This window comes from Callorhinus ursinus, unplaced genomic scaffold (genome assembly GCF_003265705.2).
Source record: "Callorhinus ursinus isolate GAN/ISIS: 27379988/994484 unplaced genomic scaffold, GSC_fseal_2.0 scaffold2, whole genome shotgun sequence".
Lineage (NCBI taxonomy): Eukaryota > Metazoa > Chordata > Mammalia > Carnivora > Otariidae > Callorhinus > Callorhinus ursinus.
Window position 1 is genome coordinate 46,220,295 of NW_027397064.1, and position 16,328 is coordinate 46,236,622.

The following is a 16,328-nucleotide window of genomic DNA, read 5'->3' on the forward strand; positions in this document are numbered from 1 at the left end:
CAGCAAAAAAGCCAGTATCCAGGTCAGGTGCCCTCGGAAGGCGATCTCTGCTCATATGCTAATTAATGGGGCAGCTCAATGGTGCCTGCTGGCTATTTTGTCCCCTGGGCAGCAGTGCTGCTTCTCCCAAATGCAGTCCAAGAAGGGGAACTGTCTCTAACAGCATGACCCAGGGGATCCTCCGAGCACACTGCCTGCTTCTGGGTTTCTGCCCTCCTTCTTCACCAGAACACCACTAAGCCTGCCAGGCTTGACGCTGGCAATGGTGCAGACTTCTAAAACTTAAGACTTTCAGCTCCACTGCTTATAAAAACTTGTGATAATCAGCCCTTCTCATTTTCCCTGTCAGTGGTTTTGGGGAAGTGTTTTTTCTTGTGCAGTCCCCTGCATGCTGCTTTCTCTCTCTCTCTCTCTCTCTCTCTCTCTTTCTCTCTCCATGATCAGGGCTCCCTCCCCTCCACAGCACCCATGATTCTTTTCTCCACCAAATGTAACTCCACCTCCTACCCTCCACAACGTGACCTCTCTTCTCCCTCTAGTTGTGCAGTTTGTTCTCTCAGTCCCCAGATCAATTTTCTAGGTGTTCAGAATGATTTGATAATTATTTAACTGTGTGGAGGGATGAGGCAAATATAAGGTCCTCCTACTACTCCAACATCTTAACTCCTCCCTATTATCCTTTTTAAAGATGACTGGATTTTGTTTGATAAAATTATGTTAGAGATTTTTACATTTATGATCATGAACAAGATTAGCTGGTACTTTTCCTTTTCTGGAATACTCTTGTTAAGATTTGGAATAAAATTTATTATCTACATAAAACTAAATGGTAAATGCTCAGCCATTTTTTGCTTTCTGGAAATGTTTTTGTAATATTGATTCTCTTTTATATTTAATTAAATGTTACAGGAGTTTTATCTTTAACCATCTAGAAATGACAGTTTCTTTGTGGGAAAGTTTTGTTTATAGAATCAATGTCCTGCTTACATGATAGTTCATCATAGATAGAAGTTAGGGTAGGGGCGCCTGGGTGGCTCAGTCGTTAGGCGTCTGCCTTCGGCTCGGGTCATGATCCCAGGGTCCTGGGATCGAACCCCGCATCGGGCTCCCCGCTCCGCGGGAGGCCTGCTTCTCCCTCTCCCACTCCCCCTGCTTGTGTTCCTGCTCTCATTGTGTCTCTCTCTGTCAAATAAATAAATAAAATCTTAAAAAAAAAAAAAAGAAGTTAGGGTAAATGGTTTGGCTGAAGAAAGAAAATGTTTCTGAGAAGAGGGGGTTTGGAAGAGGGGTATGTCTGATTTACAGTGGAAAGGCCTTAAGCAAAGGGAAACAAAAATATAACAGGATCTTCTGGAGAAAAGAAAATCAGTTTATATGAAAGAAGGCACAACTCATCACATCTGGGCGTTCCTTAGGCTGTTTCCTCTCGCATGCTTGTACAAATTTGGGAAGGCAAAAGTCAAGGGTCAAAGTGTTGTCTATACTTGTTTTCTCACCTATAGGGAAAAGTAAAGTGGTTTGGGTTATTCTGTGGATATCCTGTGATACAGGATATTTACCACTGAAAGTGATTTATAACAACTTATGCATAGGCCTCTTAACTTATCTCCTCAGAAGTTTTTGGTTTAAATGATTTTATCAAGTGCTTTTTCCTTAGCTTTTTTGCTACTTCCCAATTACTCCATTTGAGGTGAATATCTGCAAAAAGCCTAAAGATTATTGTTGCTGCTTCTTTATCTCTTCCATGACCAGAAGTCTCTTGACCCTTGCTATGGTCCTAAAACTTAATTGAGACATTGCTTTCTATGAGTATGGGTATTAAAAATATTTTGAATGTTTTGTATGAGTTAAAATAAGACAAATGGTTTTACCCAATTGGGGCAAATATTATGTATGATTATTTTGTTCTCCTTGTTTTCAAAAATATACCTTCATCATGATACTCTGTGTACTTATTTTGGAATTTCTTGCCCAATTAGCTTAAAGGAAATATTGGAAGTGTTTCTAATTGAGCTGGCATTCTGGCATTGTTTTTATGCTTCATCAAGTATAACACCTCTGCATTAGTAAAAATACAGGCTTAGTTGCTACGCCAAAACTCCAAGTCTCCAACAAGCTGGTACATTATTTTTCCATTGCCTAATAGTTTGGAGATACTGAGAAGCTATATGCAGACATACTGATAGGCTGTTCTGTTCCACATGGTCACCCAATAACAGGTTACCTCTACTTTATCGGTCCACCTTATTGGACCACTGTCTTATATTACAGTTTTGTAAAGGTGAAAACAGAAAAGGGGTTACCCACGTGATCATTTTAGGGGCAATACTCAAACATTGCATTCCATTGGTAAGAACTAAATCACATAACCAAATGGATTTGTGAGAGGGGGCCTGGGAAATATAATCCTAGGTGGGTGTCATGGACTTAGCTAAAGCTTAAGGAGTTTTATTCCTAAAGACTAGATGGAAAGATTCTTGGAAATATAATTTGGCTTCCAGTATTTTTCCAAATTACATCAAAATAATAATTTATTACTTTAAATATAATGACATACATAATATAAACAAATAAAATAACAAAATACATATTTAAGGTCAGCTGTACATATTCATTGCTACTGTGATTGTAAAGAATAGAGATACTCTGACTCAGTTCTGTTTTGTGGAAAATTTTTTTCTTTTCTTGCTCAGAGTTGTCAAGAATCAGGCTTCATTTCCTCAGTTTTTGCCACTTATATTTTTGCTTTTCTGATGGCAAGCAAATTTTGATTGTGAAACTTTCAAATGCTCCTTTTCTACTTGGTCAAATATGGCTTGCTTTTTTATTTATAGTTGTATATTTTTCATATTCAAGTCTTTGAAATCCTAAACATAACAAAGACAAAATCCATGTCTAATTCATTCCATGGAAATCCTTGATTTTAGATCTATTCCCAGGAAACTTCTGACTTAGACGTAGGAAATCTCATGAATTTCTGGCCCCTATTCATTTTTTTTCCTTTGATGACATTCTTAATATCAGTATAATTCAAACCAGAACCTACTCTATCAACTTCAGCACCCATCATTCTTTCCATTATTCTAACATTTGCCAAATTGCCCTATTATTCATTAATTAGTGCAAGGATATTTCTACCTCTACCTCTCACACTTTTTGTTTCCTCTGTCTCACTTCAGGTCTGTATACAAATACCTTTGCGTTGAAGCTTTCCCTAACTACACTAGCTAAAGTATTTTCTATCCCTTCACTGTTACCTGAACTCTCTATTTCTGTCTTCTGCTCATTTCTAAACATAGTATTTATTATGACCTTAGAGTACATTGCATGTTTGTTTATTAATTTCTTATCTTTTCCCCTAATAGAATGTAAGCTTCAAGAGAATAGTCACTGTGTCTTTTTTCCCCACTATTGAGTAGAACAGTTCATGTTACATAGAAATGCTCAATACATAGTTCTTGAATGAATGAATGAATGAATGGGCTTTGGCTGTTTCTTGACATAAAACATTTCCAAGGATTTAGAAGGAAACTTTCCTAACATGAGTCAGAGCAAACACTATGGTTGAAATAGAATAATAAAAAAAAAACATGATTAAGAACAATGAAACAGTAAATAGATGGAAATATAAAAACAATGGGGTCTTCCTAGAGAGGTATTGTCTCTAAGAGTATATAGTTATTCTACTTAAAAATATCACAGAATCACTTTATCATAATGTTCAGGTAGTGGAAATACTTGGGCCCTGGCATGTGGAAGTTTCTAGATCATATTTCCCCAAAATAAGACTTCTATACATAAAAACAAATTCTAAATAAAATGTGCATATAACTAAAATAATGAAAGAAAGGAAGGGAGGAAGAAAGAATTGTATAAATCAGAATTTACCACTTGTCAAATGGTCTTGTTGAACTAGAATTTTTTTCTCTGAACTGAACTTGCAACTGCACCAGATTCAGAGTCCAAACCCTACATTATAGATGGGTTTATTAACTTCCAGTTCCACTCAGACTGGAGAAATTACTTCTATGCATTATAGCACCCATGACCTTGAAATATAAGAATACCTATTTAGAGTCTTGTTAAAATAAATGGTGACTCTCTTCATTTGCTAGACCCAAATAATTTATTGCTTCTTTTATCAAATAGAGAAAAAACCTTAATACCAAGAGACAATTATAACAAAAAAAAGTCTTTCTTAAGTCCTTTATTTCTACCCCAAATAATTTTGAGTAATAATAAAATACAACCTTTGCTGATTTTCAAATCATTTTGAAAGGTTTTGCTAGGCTTTTTCAAATAGTGACAGTATGTAAAACCCAATTCTTCACAAATAAGGGAAGAATAATTACATGGCAAAAATTCAAAATACTCCTCACACTTAAAATAAGATTCTCAGTTCTCTTGAATACCACCAGAAAATGGAAAAACTGAAAATATCCATAAGTAACTTCCATCTTTTATATGTACGTCTTCCATGTTCCTGGCGTGGTGCTGGAGTCGGAAGGATGTGAAGATGAATAAGACATATCCTCAGAATGCAGCTATAGTTCCCTGTTTGCTGATAGATGCCATCTTTAACTTCTCTAAAATATCAGGTACTTGTCAGTAACCCCTTTTCATGGTTACCCTTTGATGTTATAAAGGTGACTTGATTCTCCCAGGAACTACTCCTTTCAGTAAAGTACTCCTTTTTCTCTACTTGCTTTTGGATGGTCTATAACAGTCTGACCTGCCGTTCTAGAACCTCACCTCTGGGGGAACCACAAAGGTGACTCAGGGCGGGGGTGGAAGGGACTTGAAAACCGGACATTTGGTCTTGCCCTGGGATGAAACAATATCATCATCATGAGTTTGAGCCCCGAAGTGATCCTTGTGATCTTCTTGCTTCTCTTTAAATCCCCCAAGCACAGGAGATTAAAAACAGTGGTTTCAGCTCTTCACGGCCCTCGGTGAAGTTGCTGAGCAGGGTGTTCCTAACCAGGTTGTCGTCACGCTCACCTCCTGAATCATCCGGATGCCATCCTCTGAACAGTCCTCTCCTCTGATAGGAAAACCTCAGATGTGCGTATTAAAAACAAGCCAAGTGCTGAAATGAACCCTTAAAAAAAAAAAAAAAAAGACTTCCTTCAGTGTTCTTACTGTTTTTTGTTTGTTTGTTTAATAACTAAGGTCTCTAAGCTTAGAGACCCCAAGATGACTTTGAAATTGTTGAACTTTCAATATTATACAGAGAACCTCTTTTTTTTTCTTATATAAGTAAACAGTGTACACATTTTGTTGCAGCTGTCATGTATAAACAACATTTGGTTTGGCATCATGAGACTTGCATTCAAATGGCAGTTGTCCATATTACTGCTAGATATGTGACCTTGGTCAAACACATCATTCCTATATCCATGAGCTTCAATTTCCTCTTTCAGAAAACAAGTTAAACTTGCATCAAGTTAATGGGAAATATGAATGTAATAAAGTATTTGAAAGTATACAATACATTTCTGTTTCACCGCAGATACTCAATAATAGTTAGCCAAAATGTATTATTTAGTGGCTTTTTGTCAACACTAAAAAGTTAGTTTACCCTTTGAAATTCCTCATCTTTTTTAATTAAAGATTTCAGAGTAGTAATGAAAGCTCTCTGCAACACATCCATTTTTTATGTCCTCAATGATATTACCCCTAACTTTATTCAAGGTCGATCCAACATATAAACTATTTTAACATATCATAATAAAAACAAGCCCATATTTAAATAAGGAAAGATTTTGTTCAAAAAGACTGTGATAAAGGGAGAGTGCTCTGACTGGAAGATCTGTGTCTCAGAGTGAAAAAAGAGGGGGATTCCTGTTCTTATAAATAGAAGTAAAAGAAGTCTAGAAAGAATTAGGTGTGGAGTTGTGGGGTGAACAGAAGGCATGATCAAAGAACTGAACAGAAAATGTTTTTCTTTGTGGTTAGCTGATTTTTCAGAAGATGCCTTTAATGCGACATAATTCCTCATCAGTGCTTAATTAAACTCAGGGATGGGACAAAGTTCAGGGATCTGGGAAAGGGGAGAAGCCTAACTAAAGTTAGTCAAGTCAAGTTAGCAGCCACTTGGTGAGCATTTGGTCAAGCACAAGAATAACAAAGAAAACATTGGACAATAGTGTGTTTTTTTTTTCCCCATAATACTGAACATCTTAGTTAGGGCAGCTGTGATAGAATACCCTACGCTGGGTGGCTTAAGCAACATTTATTTCTCCCAGTTGTGGAGACTGGAAGTTGAAGATCAGACCTACGGTATGGTTGGAGTCTTGGTGGAGGCCCCCTTTCTGGTTTGCAGATGGCCATCTTCTCCTGCTCTCACATGGTACAGAGGAAGATTATCTCTTGTCTTTTCTTGTAAGGGCTCTAAACGCACGACCTAATTACCTCTCAAGGCCACGCCCTCCTAATATCATCACATTGGAGCATAAAACTTCAATATATGATGTTGAGAGGATGTCAACATGTTATTTGACATACAGTTTTCTTTTGAAATGACTAATATTGTAAAAATATAAGAAGCTATGAACAAATGAAGAGTTTTGAATAACCTAATTTTAAAATACCCAATAATAAATGCAGTCACATTAGATGTTATAATAAAAGTCAAGTTTTTAAAAAGGTGTGGGTATTCAAGAAACTGGTAACATAAATGTGACTTACTTCTGGTAGCTGCCCAAACCCTATTTCAGTCATTTTCTTCTTTTGGTCCAAGCAGGTGCTTGTTGCCAGTATATATGTCAAATCTGGAGGATGTGTTCTCTCAAGAACCCCTGCAGGCTACTTTTCCCTCTGGTCCTGTGAGAGACTGAAGAACGCGGTAGTTCTACAGCACTAGGATCAAAAAGTAGTAAATCCTAGGGAGAAGTAGAGAGGTATCAGGCATTTAGGGGAAGAGCTAAAGTGGCTCCTCTGGATGTATTCATTTTCCCTGACCCTCAAAGGTACACACACACACACACACACACACACATACACATGCATATATAACTAGTTGTTTTATCAGACCTCTGATACTTGCACATCTTGATCATCTATAATTATGCTTAAGAATAGGAAGTATAATAAACAAGAATGTTATGTTTTTATTGTGAAGAATATTGTCTCAAATAAATGCTCCCTGTTTTCATTTGTATTTATGATTATAATTTTTACTACATTTTTTCCTGCTTTAATTATAGGTGTGATTTTTTTATCCTTAAGATATAGCAATTATAATTATATACTAGGATGAAATTATTTCTTTTATTTGAAATAAAGAGGGATATTTTGTGTGTACTTATCTGGTGTGCAACTTGTGAAAACTATAGATCTACCTGGAGCTCTTTAAAAATAGTAATATGCTAATCAAACTAAAATAATTTTATGTTAAAACATTTATCCAAGCTTTTTTTCTTTTTTTTTTTTTTTTTTAAGGTAGACCTTCCCATTTTGAACAGAACTTATCTTTAGGCTGAATCTTTACATAAGAGTTGGCGGTCATAACATATGATGTTGAAACCCTTCTTAACGAAGTCAGCAATAACTGCCACATTGCCAGAGGCAATGGCCTGTTTTCTCTCTTGTCCTTCATCTATGGCATTTAACACTGCTTACTCATTCTTCCTCCTGAAGGTTTTTCTCTTCTGTGGTTCTGTGAAATCCACCCTGTTGGAAATTCCTTCTCAGTATTTATAAGCTCATTTCTATCCTATTCTGCTTACATGGATAACTTCTATAACTCTTGCCTCTGTTCTTCATACTCTCCTTTGAGAAACTTTACCTACTGCATAGCTTCAGGAACTATCATCAAAGTTTCTATTACAGGGAAAGAGCTTGTGTTTAGGAAAATACACTTGATACTCACTTGGGACAAAAGCTGAGTGCATTCTGTAGACACACACACAAGATTGTTAGATTTCTAACTGAGAGAATACACAGGAAACTAGGGGTAGTGGGAAAATGGAAGAAAGAAGAGATTGAGAGGAGAGAGTGGGATATACTAAGGACAACATAGAAGGATGGCTGAAGAACCCTCAAGGACAAAGCTATTTGAATAATGTTCATTTTATTTTCAGTTAACACTCTTCTCTTTCTCCTCTTTACTCAGTTACACTGCTCCACATTCAGAATTAGACTGGCAGTTTTGTTTTATTTTAATTTAGTTTAGTTTACTTTGGTGTATAATACTATAAAGAAAAGAGCTGAGTTCCACATTTTTGTCACTGAAAAAAATAACACTTGCCAGGTGCTGAACAAAGAAATGGAGTCACAGCATTGGAATGAGAGATCACCATGTAAATGTTTTTCCCCTAGATATTCACAGAAACTTGCAGAAAGCACATTAGAGTCACCATGTCCTCTGATACTAAAATAACCTGCTTCTACCATGTGCTTAAAAATGAGCAGCTACAGCAATGAAGGGGCTTACTGTTGGCTCTCATAGACATACTGGGCTTTGAAGGAGAAAACAAGAAGTAGACCCAGTAGTATTGACCTAGTTAAAGAATTGGACCCCATGAGGTGAGCCTTCACTCCAAATTACCATGTTCAAGAAATTGTTAAAAACCTAGTTTTCTGGCAAGCAGTGTGAATAAAGATGCCAGAGCACTTCTTTTGGAGTTATCAGACTTGTGTTTAAGCACTGGTTCGGTCATTTACTGGTGTGTAATTTGTTGTTACTTTCTTAGCTTCTCTGAATTAAAATTTAGCTCATTTTAATTCATAGAGTTATGGGGAATATTAAATTATTTAGCACATGTAAAATGAATTAATGTTCAACTAAGGTAAATTTAATGCCTGGAATGTTTTTGCAGAAGTGAAACAATATTACAGCAACTGTAGACAAGTTTTGCTTACTCTACAGATTAACCTGGAGCCAGTTGTGCCATGAGGCAGTCACTTTTTATTTATGTCTGAAAAGCGTATTGCTAAAGAACTGGAATCAAATTTTATTTTTGTTTAAAGAACCCAGCTTTTGCTGCCGACGGCATAAAGCTGAATCAAGTGGGCAAGTGGGAACGGGTGCAGTTATGCTCGCTGCCTGTGCTTGGTGACAGTAGATTCTGGGAAGAGTGCAACCTTGGATTCAGCAGAAATGCTCTAATGTGTCTCTCCCCCAAGACTTCATGAAATCAACTGTTCATGAAGAAAAATAGAATGGGGAAAACAACTTAATTTATTTTCTTAAAAACCTTTACTTTGTATTACCTTAACCCTGGAACTGATAGGAGATGTTGAAAACAAGTCTGAAATTTGCCTGAATTGTAGTGTTTGATTGTTGCTGGTATAAGAGGAAATATATCTGTAATTCATTTTGTAAAGCCCATTTCCTGTTACTTGCTACAGAGATAGCTGCCCCGTCTAATTGTGTTTGTGTAGTTCCTTAATTTGCATGAAAGAAGATAACATAAATGAAAGACTCAGGAGGAAGACTAATTCAGATTACTAGCCCAGGCAGGCTTATTTGTTATTCATTAAATGCTAATGAACCCAGCACCAATGTTTTATTTGTTTCACTCTATTTGAGATTTGAAAGGTCTTGTAACACAGTTAAATTCTACAATAAACAGATATGTGAAATTTAAGCATTCCTTTCCTCATGGTTCTGTTTGGTAGTTATACAATTATTCCTGGCCTAGGAAAATCAAGTAAAACAGCATGGAAAAGTATGTTTTCTTTCTGTTTGAAAAAAGCAAATTTAATCAAATTAAGCTCTTCGCACGTTCATGTTGTCTTCAATTTCCATAAGATCTAGACATTCTCTATGTCAGTCGGGAGTCAAGCCTATTTTTAAAAATCCACAAATGAAATGGAGTGTGAGTGAAGTGAAATCTATTATATTTATATCTTTTTAAACCATTTAAGCACTATTTGTTAACGGGTTTTTTTCTGACTATATTTTCTATGTCTGCTTTCTATAAAATGAAGCAGATAGAAAGTGATGGCACTTGTAATCAGGGTAGGTTGGCTTATTTTTTGACTTTATATTAGCTGGATTATTCATTGGTGAATTTGGCAGTTATGTAGAATTACTGAATTGACCTACCTTTATATAGCTTCAGTTTACAAGGATTCTTCTATATGCCTTACTGGCTGTTATATTGTAATACTCCATACAGGGAAACAAGGTCAGACTTATGTTTCAGTCATCACTGCTCATCTACCACCGAAACCACAGGTGTTCATTCTATTTGTTAGCAATGTTTTTCTCATGTATATAAAACTGATTCACAAAGAAATGTAATTAAGAAGAGGAAAACGATTATACTTTCTCCTTTTGGTATAATGCATATAAGACAGCCAGAAATCTACTAATATTACATAAGGTAATTTATCAAGGTCATTTACAGCTCTGGCCTGGGATAGAGTAGTTTAGTTTATACCAGGGATCATTCTGGTGGTTGATTAACCTCTGGTCTAAAATGTGATGCAGTTTGGTCACAGAGGACTACCTGCATGACTTCTGCGTTGGAACAAATAACAGTCTTTCAGGCCAGGTTATTCTTTTTTAAGTCTATTCTTTTTCTACCATCCAGATATGAGCAAACTTTAGTGGTAGCAAAAGACTATAGCAAGAAAGACGTTTCATTTCTTGTGATTTAGGGAATTTTCCAGCAAAACATCTTGCACAAGTCATCTCCACAGCTACTGAAAAATGCTAACCAGTTTTACTATTGTTTTTTTAAAAATTAGTTTCAAAGGCCTCAACCTGAAAACAGCTATAGAGATAACTACCTCATCTAGTTGGCAGCTAGTCTCCCTCTCTTTTTTTTTTTTAAGGAAAATGCCAATTTTGGAGTAGAGGCATGAAGAACACCAAGAGAACACATAGGCTCTGGAGAAACAAGAGAAAGTTTTAAACCTGACTCAACCACTTAACTAGCTTCATGGTATTTTTAATCTGTCTATACCTTGGTTTCTTCATCTGTCCAACTGGAATAATCATACTTTGTATCATTATTGTACATATAGTTAAAATTCCCTATGACATCAACCTGAACATTTTAGGCACTTGATTCATATTAGCTATAAATTGACAGTTTAAAATATCACTCCCTGGTCAATTTATTTATGCATAGATTTGTTTATTGTCTGCTATATATAAATGAGGTCATAGTCTATCTATTGTGTTTGCCATTAACTTTTAGCACCCAGAACTAGAGCCCATTGCACAATATCATTCAATAAATGTTTGTTAAATCAACAAATGCCTTGCTTACTAGCTAATTCTTAGTTCTTATATTGTTGATTTTGTATAAATTCCAAAAGAGATTAAGAATTATAAACTACTGTGTTTCTAAAGTTTCCCCTAGTGCTATTTCTGTCTTAGGATGAAAGTAACATAGGAAATATTTTTAAAATGTAATTTAAAAATTTATTCTCATTCTAATTCCATTTATTTTTTTAAAAGATTTTAATTATAAAATTAAGTTTGGGCATATTATTATAGCATGAGGCAACTTTGAAAGTGATTAGTATTTGGTGGCTTTTGAAAATATTTTCTTAAGGCTATAGGTTTATTGCCACTAACAAAATAAAACCTACTCTTCTTAACTGCACTTTGACTTACTGCTATTATTTCATGAAGAATAATATTGCAAGATGAGTTCCATTTTAAAACATACAAATGTCAATGAACTATCTGCAACTCAGAAAACAAAAACAAAGACCAAAAACGTTTCTAGATCCTTTTGACCTCATGGTTAAAGTCTAAATTACTTCTTGACATCCTCAAAAAAACAAACAAACAACAACAACAACAAAAAACAACCAACCAACAAACAAAAACACCAGCCAACCAAACAAACAAAAAAACCCCACACTATTAGGAAAGTAAATTGAGAAATAAAACAGTAGGTTCTATTATAAATGTACTGTGGACCCTGTGACCTACTGAAATATCTGTGACAATTTTAATCCCCGAGTGATGGAAAAATTTGTGATAGATACTGATTTTATTGGGTTATTAGACAGTTCAACATTATCTTTGTGTATCAAATTAGAGTGAGTGCTTTCATTTCTCAGTATAGTTTTGTGGAAGAGCTGACAGGTCATTTGTTGTTTGCTTATGGTTGCTGCAATGACACAATTGCCACAGGCCCCAGGCTTTTATGAGGTTGAAATTGAAATACAACTTGATTAAGACATTGTAAGTCCCTGTAAGTGAGCACTATATGATATTTTTTAGTTGGCCCATTGACAACTGCTTTTCTATCCATCACTGACATAATGAAAATTCCCCTCAGCGAACTCCACCCCCCTCCCTCTCAGCCAAAATCTGGTAAATCCATAAAAAGCTCCAAATAGTTTCTTTAAATCTAAGGAGGGAGAGAACTTTTTCCTCCTTCTGTTTGCAACCCTGTGGCATATCATTGACTTCTTAGGAAGAAAGAAATTAGACAGTTCCCCAAATTTCTTTTGGCCATAGGGCACAAGAAAGGAGTGAGGTAAGTGGTTGTGTTCAAGCTGACAGACTTGGAGACAGCAGAATGCAGAAAGCATTGTCTAAATAACCTAAATTCACAGGAAGCTATGACGATATTTAATCCGTGAATGCAGAGGTACAATATATGATGCCAAATCATCAAGTATCATGAGTTATATCATAGTTGGGACCATTCAGCACAAATCATGGAGCCCAAGGCCTTACAAGATGACCTGTTACTCAGGTAAAAGACCTGGAGGTCTTTTCCTTAGTTTAGGCTGAAATTATCTCCAGAATATCTGTCCTCTTAACAGCCTTCTACCTCACATCTACATTTCTCAAAAATTCTTCCTCTAAAACAGTGTTGTTCAAAACTTAATCAATTGCACACCTTTATGTGAAATTTACCTTATTTTAGTAAAAACATATTAAGTTCTCTATTTGTATTTTTATAAATTGTATACATATTTTACTATGCTATCATGTATCACTACAGTAATGCAAATTATGCAGAAATTGAGATATAAAGAGGTAATCTTGCTCTCTTTTAATTAACATAATTTGCATACTTTTATTTCCTACAGAATAAATAGCAAGATTTTAGCAGATCCTGATCTCCGGTCTAGTTCTTCAGCTTCATCTCACGCTAATCCATTGCCCTTTCCTATTTATGTTTAATAAACACACAGTTTGATGGGGTTCCTTCAAGCACTACTGTGAGTACAAATATTGGTTAATACACCTTTTATCTATATTAAAATTAATTGCTATAGTCTCTGACTAGACTATAAGCTTCTGTAACAGATCCTGGTCATCTCTCTCTTTCTCTCCTATACCTTAGTTCATCAAATATAGTGAATACCCAATATACATTTTCATTTTTTATATTTGGCAAGAGAATTTTCCAGCACATATATATTAACAGTCCACACACGAGTATAAATTATTTTTATTATTTTTAAAAAAATTTATTTTAATTCCAGTATAGTTAACATACTGTGTTATTATTAGTTTCATGTGTACAGTATAAGTGATTCAACAATTCCGTACATCACCTAGTGCTCATCAGGACAAGTGCCCTCCTTAATCCCCATCGCCTAGTTTACATATCCCGCCACTCACCTCCCCTCTGGTAACACATCAGCTTATTCTTTATAGTTAAGAGTTTGTTTCTTGATTTGTCTCTCTTTCTGTCTCTGTCTCTCAATTTTTTTTTCCTTTGCTCCTTTGTTTTTCTTAAATTCCACATGTGACAAATCATATGGTATGTGTCTTTTCACACATGAGCATAATTTAATGAGAATGCCTCAGTAACCATTTTATTAAAATTTATATATGCCATCTTTTATTATTAAAATAAATGGAGCTCCTCTTATATCTAAACAGGAGGAAAGTATCTATACAGAAGCACCAAAATAATGTATATGTGTATTTTGGTAAAAAGAATCAATAAACAACTAATCATTAAAACAACGATTCAGATTATGCAACAATATGAGAAAATTTTAGAAAAAAGCTAAGTGCAAAAATAAAATACATAATTGTACATACAATTGTACATAGATTACATATCTATTAAATATATATGCAAAAGTAAAGGGTGTAATGTTGAATAATGAAACATTGAAATTAATATTTAGGCTTCTTGGCATTTTGCTGATTTCAGATTTGTTTGCTGAGATTATCACAAAGCATAATGGCATTCCTCTTGTGGGTATTTGTGCTTTCTGGGTTCTGTGCCTCATAAGACCCTGTGCTATTAATACTACTAAATACTTGATGGTTCTACACTAGGCTTGATGCTGTAGCAATATATCAGCTACTCCCAGTATATTCTGGAGCTTGTCAACAAGTTTTAATGGCAATGCTGTTGGTAAATTTTTCTTTTGCCCTCCTAACGGACTCTGACAACCTCCCCCCACCTCTTTTAGGGAATTTGAGAAACACATATACCATGTTTTTGCTATCAGAAATGCTCCAGGATGCTTTTTATTTGTGTCTATAATTCTTATTTTTAGTATTCTTTTGGATAGATCTTTCTTCTCCTGATCTGAAATTATAAATTTTTGTTTTTCTTCTTTTAGAGACTGTTCTTAGAATTTTCTTATATATATATATATATATATATATATATTTAAGATTTTTATTTATTTATTTACTTGAGAGAGAGAATGAGAGAGAGAGAGAATGAGAGGGGGTTGGGTCAGAGGGAGAAGCAGACTCCCTGCTGAGCAGGGAGCCCGATGCGGGACTCCATCCCAGGACTCCAGGATCATGACCTGAGCCGAAGGCAGTCGCTTAACCAACTGAGCCACCCAGGCGCCCTCTTATATATATTTTTAAGTTTATTTAATTTATTTATTATTTTATGTTATGTTAATCACCATACATTACATCATTAGTTTTTGATGTAGTGTTCCATGATTCATTGTTTGCGTATAACACCCAGCGCTCCATGCAGTATGTGCCCTCTTTAATACCCATCACCAGGCTAACCCATCTCCCCACCCCCCTCCCCTCTACAAAATAATCAGGAGATTATTCTCCCAAATGATGTCAGAATTTGAGCATGCTGATCATCATCCTCACTTCTTATATGTTGTTGCTGCTCAGTATTTTCATTCTGCTTTATTTTTACATTTTTAATTTTTTTTATTTTTGTGTTATATACTTCATGCTTTAGACATTTCTTTAGCCACTTCTTTTCTTCTTTTACATGATTCTTGTCTTCCACCTATACCAATTTCTGCTTCTTTAATTACAACTATTTTTTATTGGAAGTTGTCAGTGATAGACACATTTTGATAGAAAATAGCTTTATTTTTGTCTTACATCTTTTTCTTAGTATTTTAAAGATATTCAGTTGGCTTCATGTTGCTCATGAAAAGTGTGCTATAGACCTAATTTTATCTCTTGACTATGATTGTTTTTAAGATCTCTTAATTTTAGTATTACAAAATTTCACTAAGATATGTTCAGCTATAGATTTCTTTCCTTCCTCCTACTTGAAACCTTTTATGCTTCTTTGCATTGAAAATCTTGTATTCACTTCTGGTATATTTTATCTCTGAAAATTTGCTTTTCCTTCATCATAACTGTACTTTTTAGGAAATTCTAATATTTGTGTGTGTGTGTGTATACACATACATCTATCTCCATTCTTGTTATATCCATACCTATTTATGTCCATAAATCATATTGTGTCTGTGTTTCTATTGTGTGTATGTATTTATATCCATAATCATATTGTGTGTATCCGTTCCTATGATATCCATTCCTATTTATTTACATAAATGGGCGCATATATATACCCATTCTAACCTGTTTCTTTTTTTTCGAAGATTTTATTTTATTTATTTTTATTTATTTATTTATTTATTTGAGAGAGAGAGAGAGAGAGAGAGCAAGTATGAGAGGGGGAAGGAGCAGAGGGAGAGGGATAAGCAGACTCTGTGCTGAGCCCAGAGGCCCTCGTGGGGCTCAATTTCCTGGCCCACTGATCATGACCCCAGCCAAAACCAAGAGTTGGACATTTAATCAACTGAGCCACCCAGGTGTCCCTAACCTCTGTTTCTTTTAACCTCTCTTTCACATCTTCCATCTTTTTATTTCTTTTTATTCTGGAAAGTAATCTGAGTTGTCTTCTAATTAATTATTTTTATATCTTCTGCTTAATATATTTTTGTGTTTTTATTTAATATTTAAACATTTTCATTCTGTGTTCACTTTCACAGATTTTTTTTTCATATTTGTTATTGATTTCAAGCCTTTACTTTATGCACCTTTACTTAAAATATTTATTTTATTCTTCCTGGCAGTTAATATAAGAGTTACTCACCAATTAATATAAGAATAATAATACTGGAGAGTAAAATTATGCTGTTGTTTCTGATGC

At 35.0% G+C, this 16,328-nt stretch overlaps 2 long non-coding RNA genes across 3 annotated transcripts in view; both read left to right on the plus strand.

The window, feature by feature from the left end:
- LOC141370714 (uncharacterized) overlaps nucleotides 1-16,328 on the plus strand; it is a 416,025-nt gene that overhangs the window by 106,673 nt on the left and 293,024 nt on the right. The window lies entirely within an intron of this gene.
- LOC112835844 (uncharacterized) lies at nucleotides 4,476-5,099 on the plus strand. The gene is made up of 2 exons (XR_003211325.2): nucleotides 4,476-4,598; nucleotides 4,909-5,099. It is a non-coding gene; the product is annotated as an uncharacterized lncRNA (long non-coding RNA).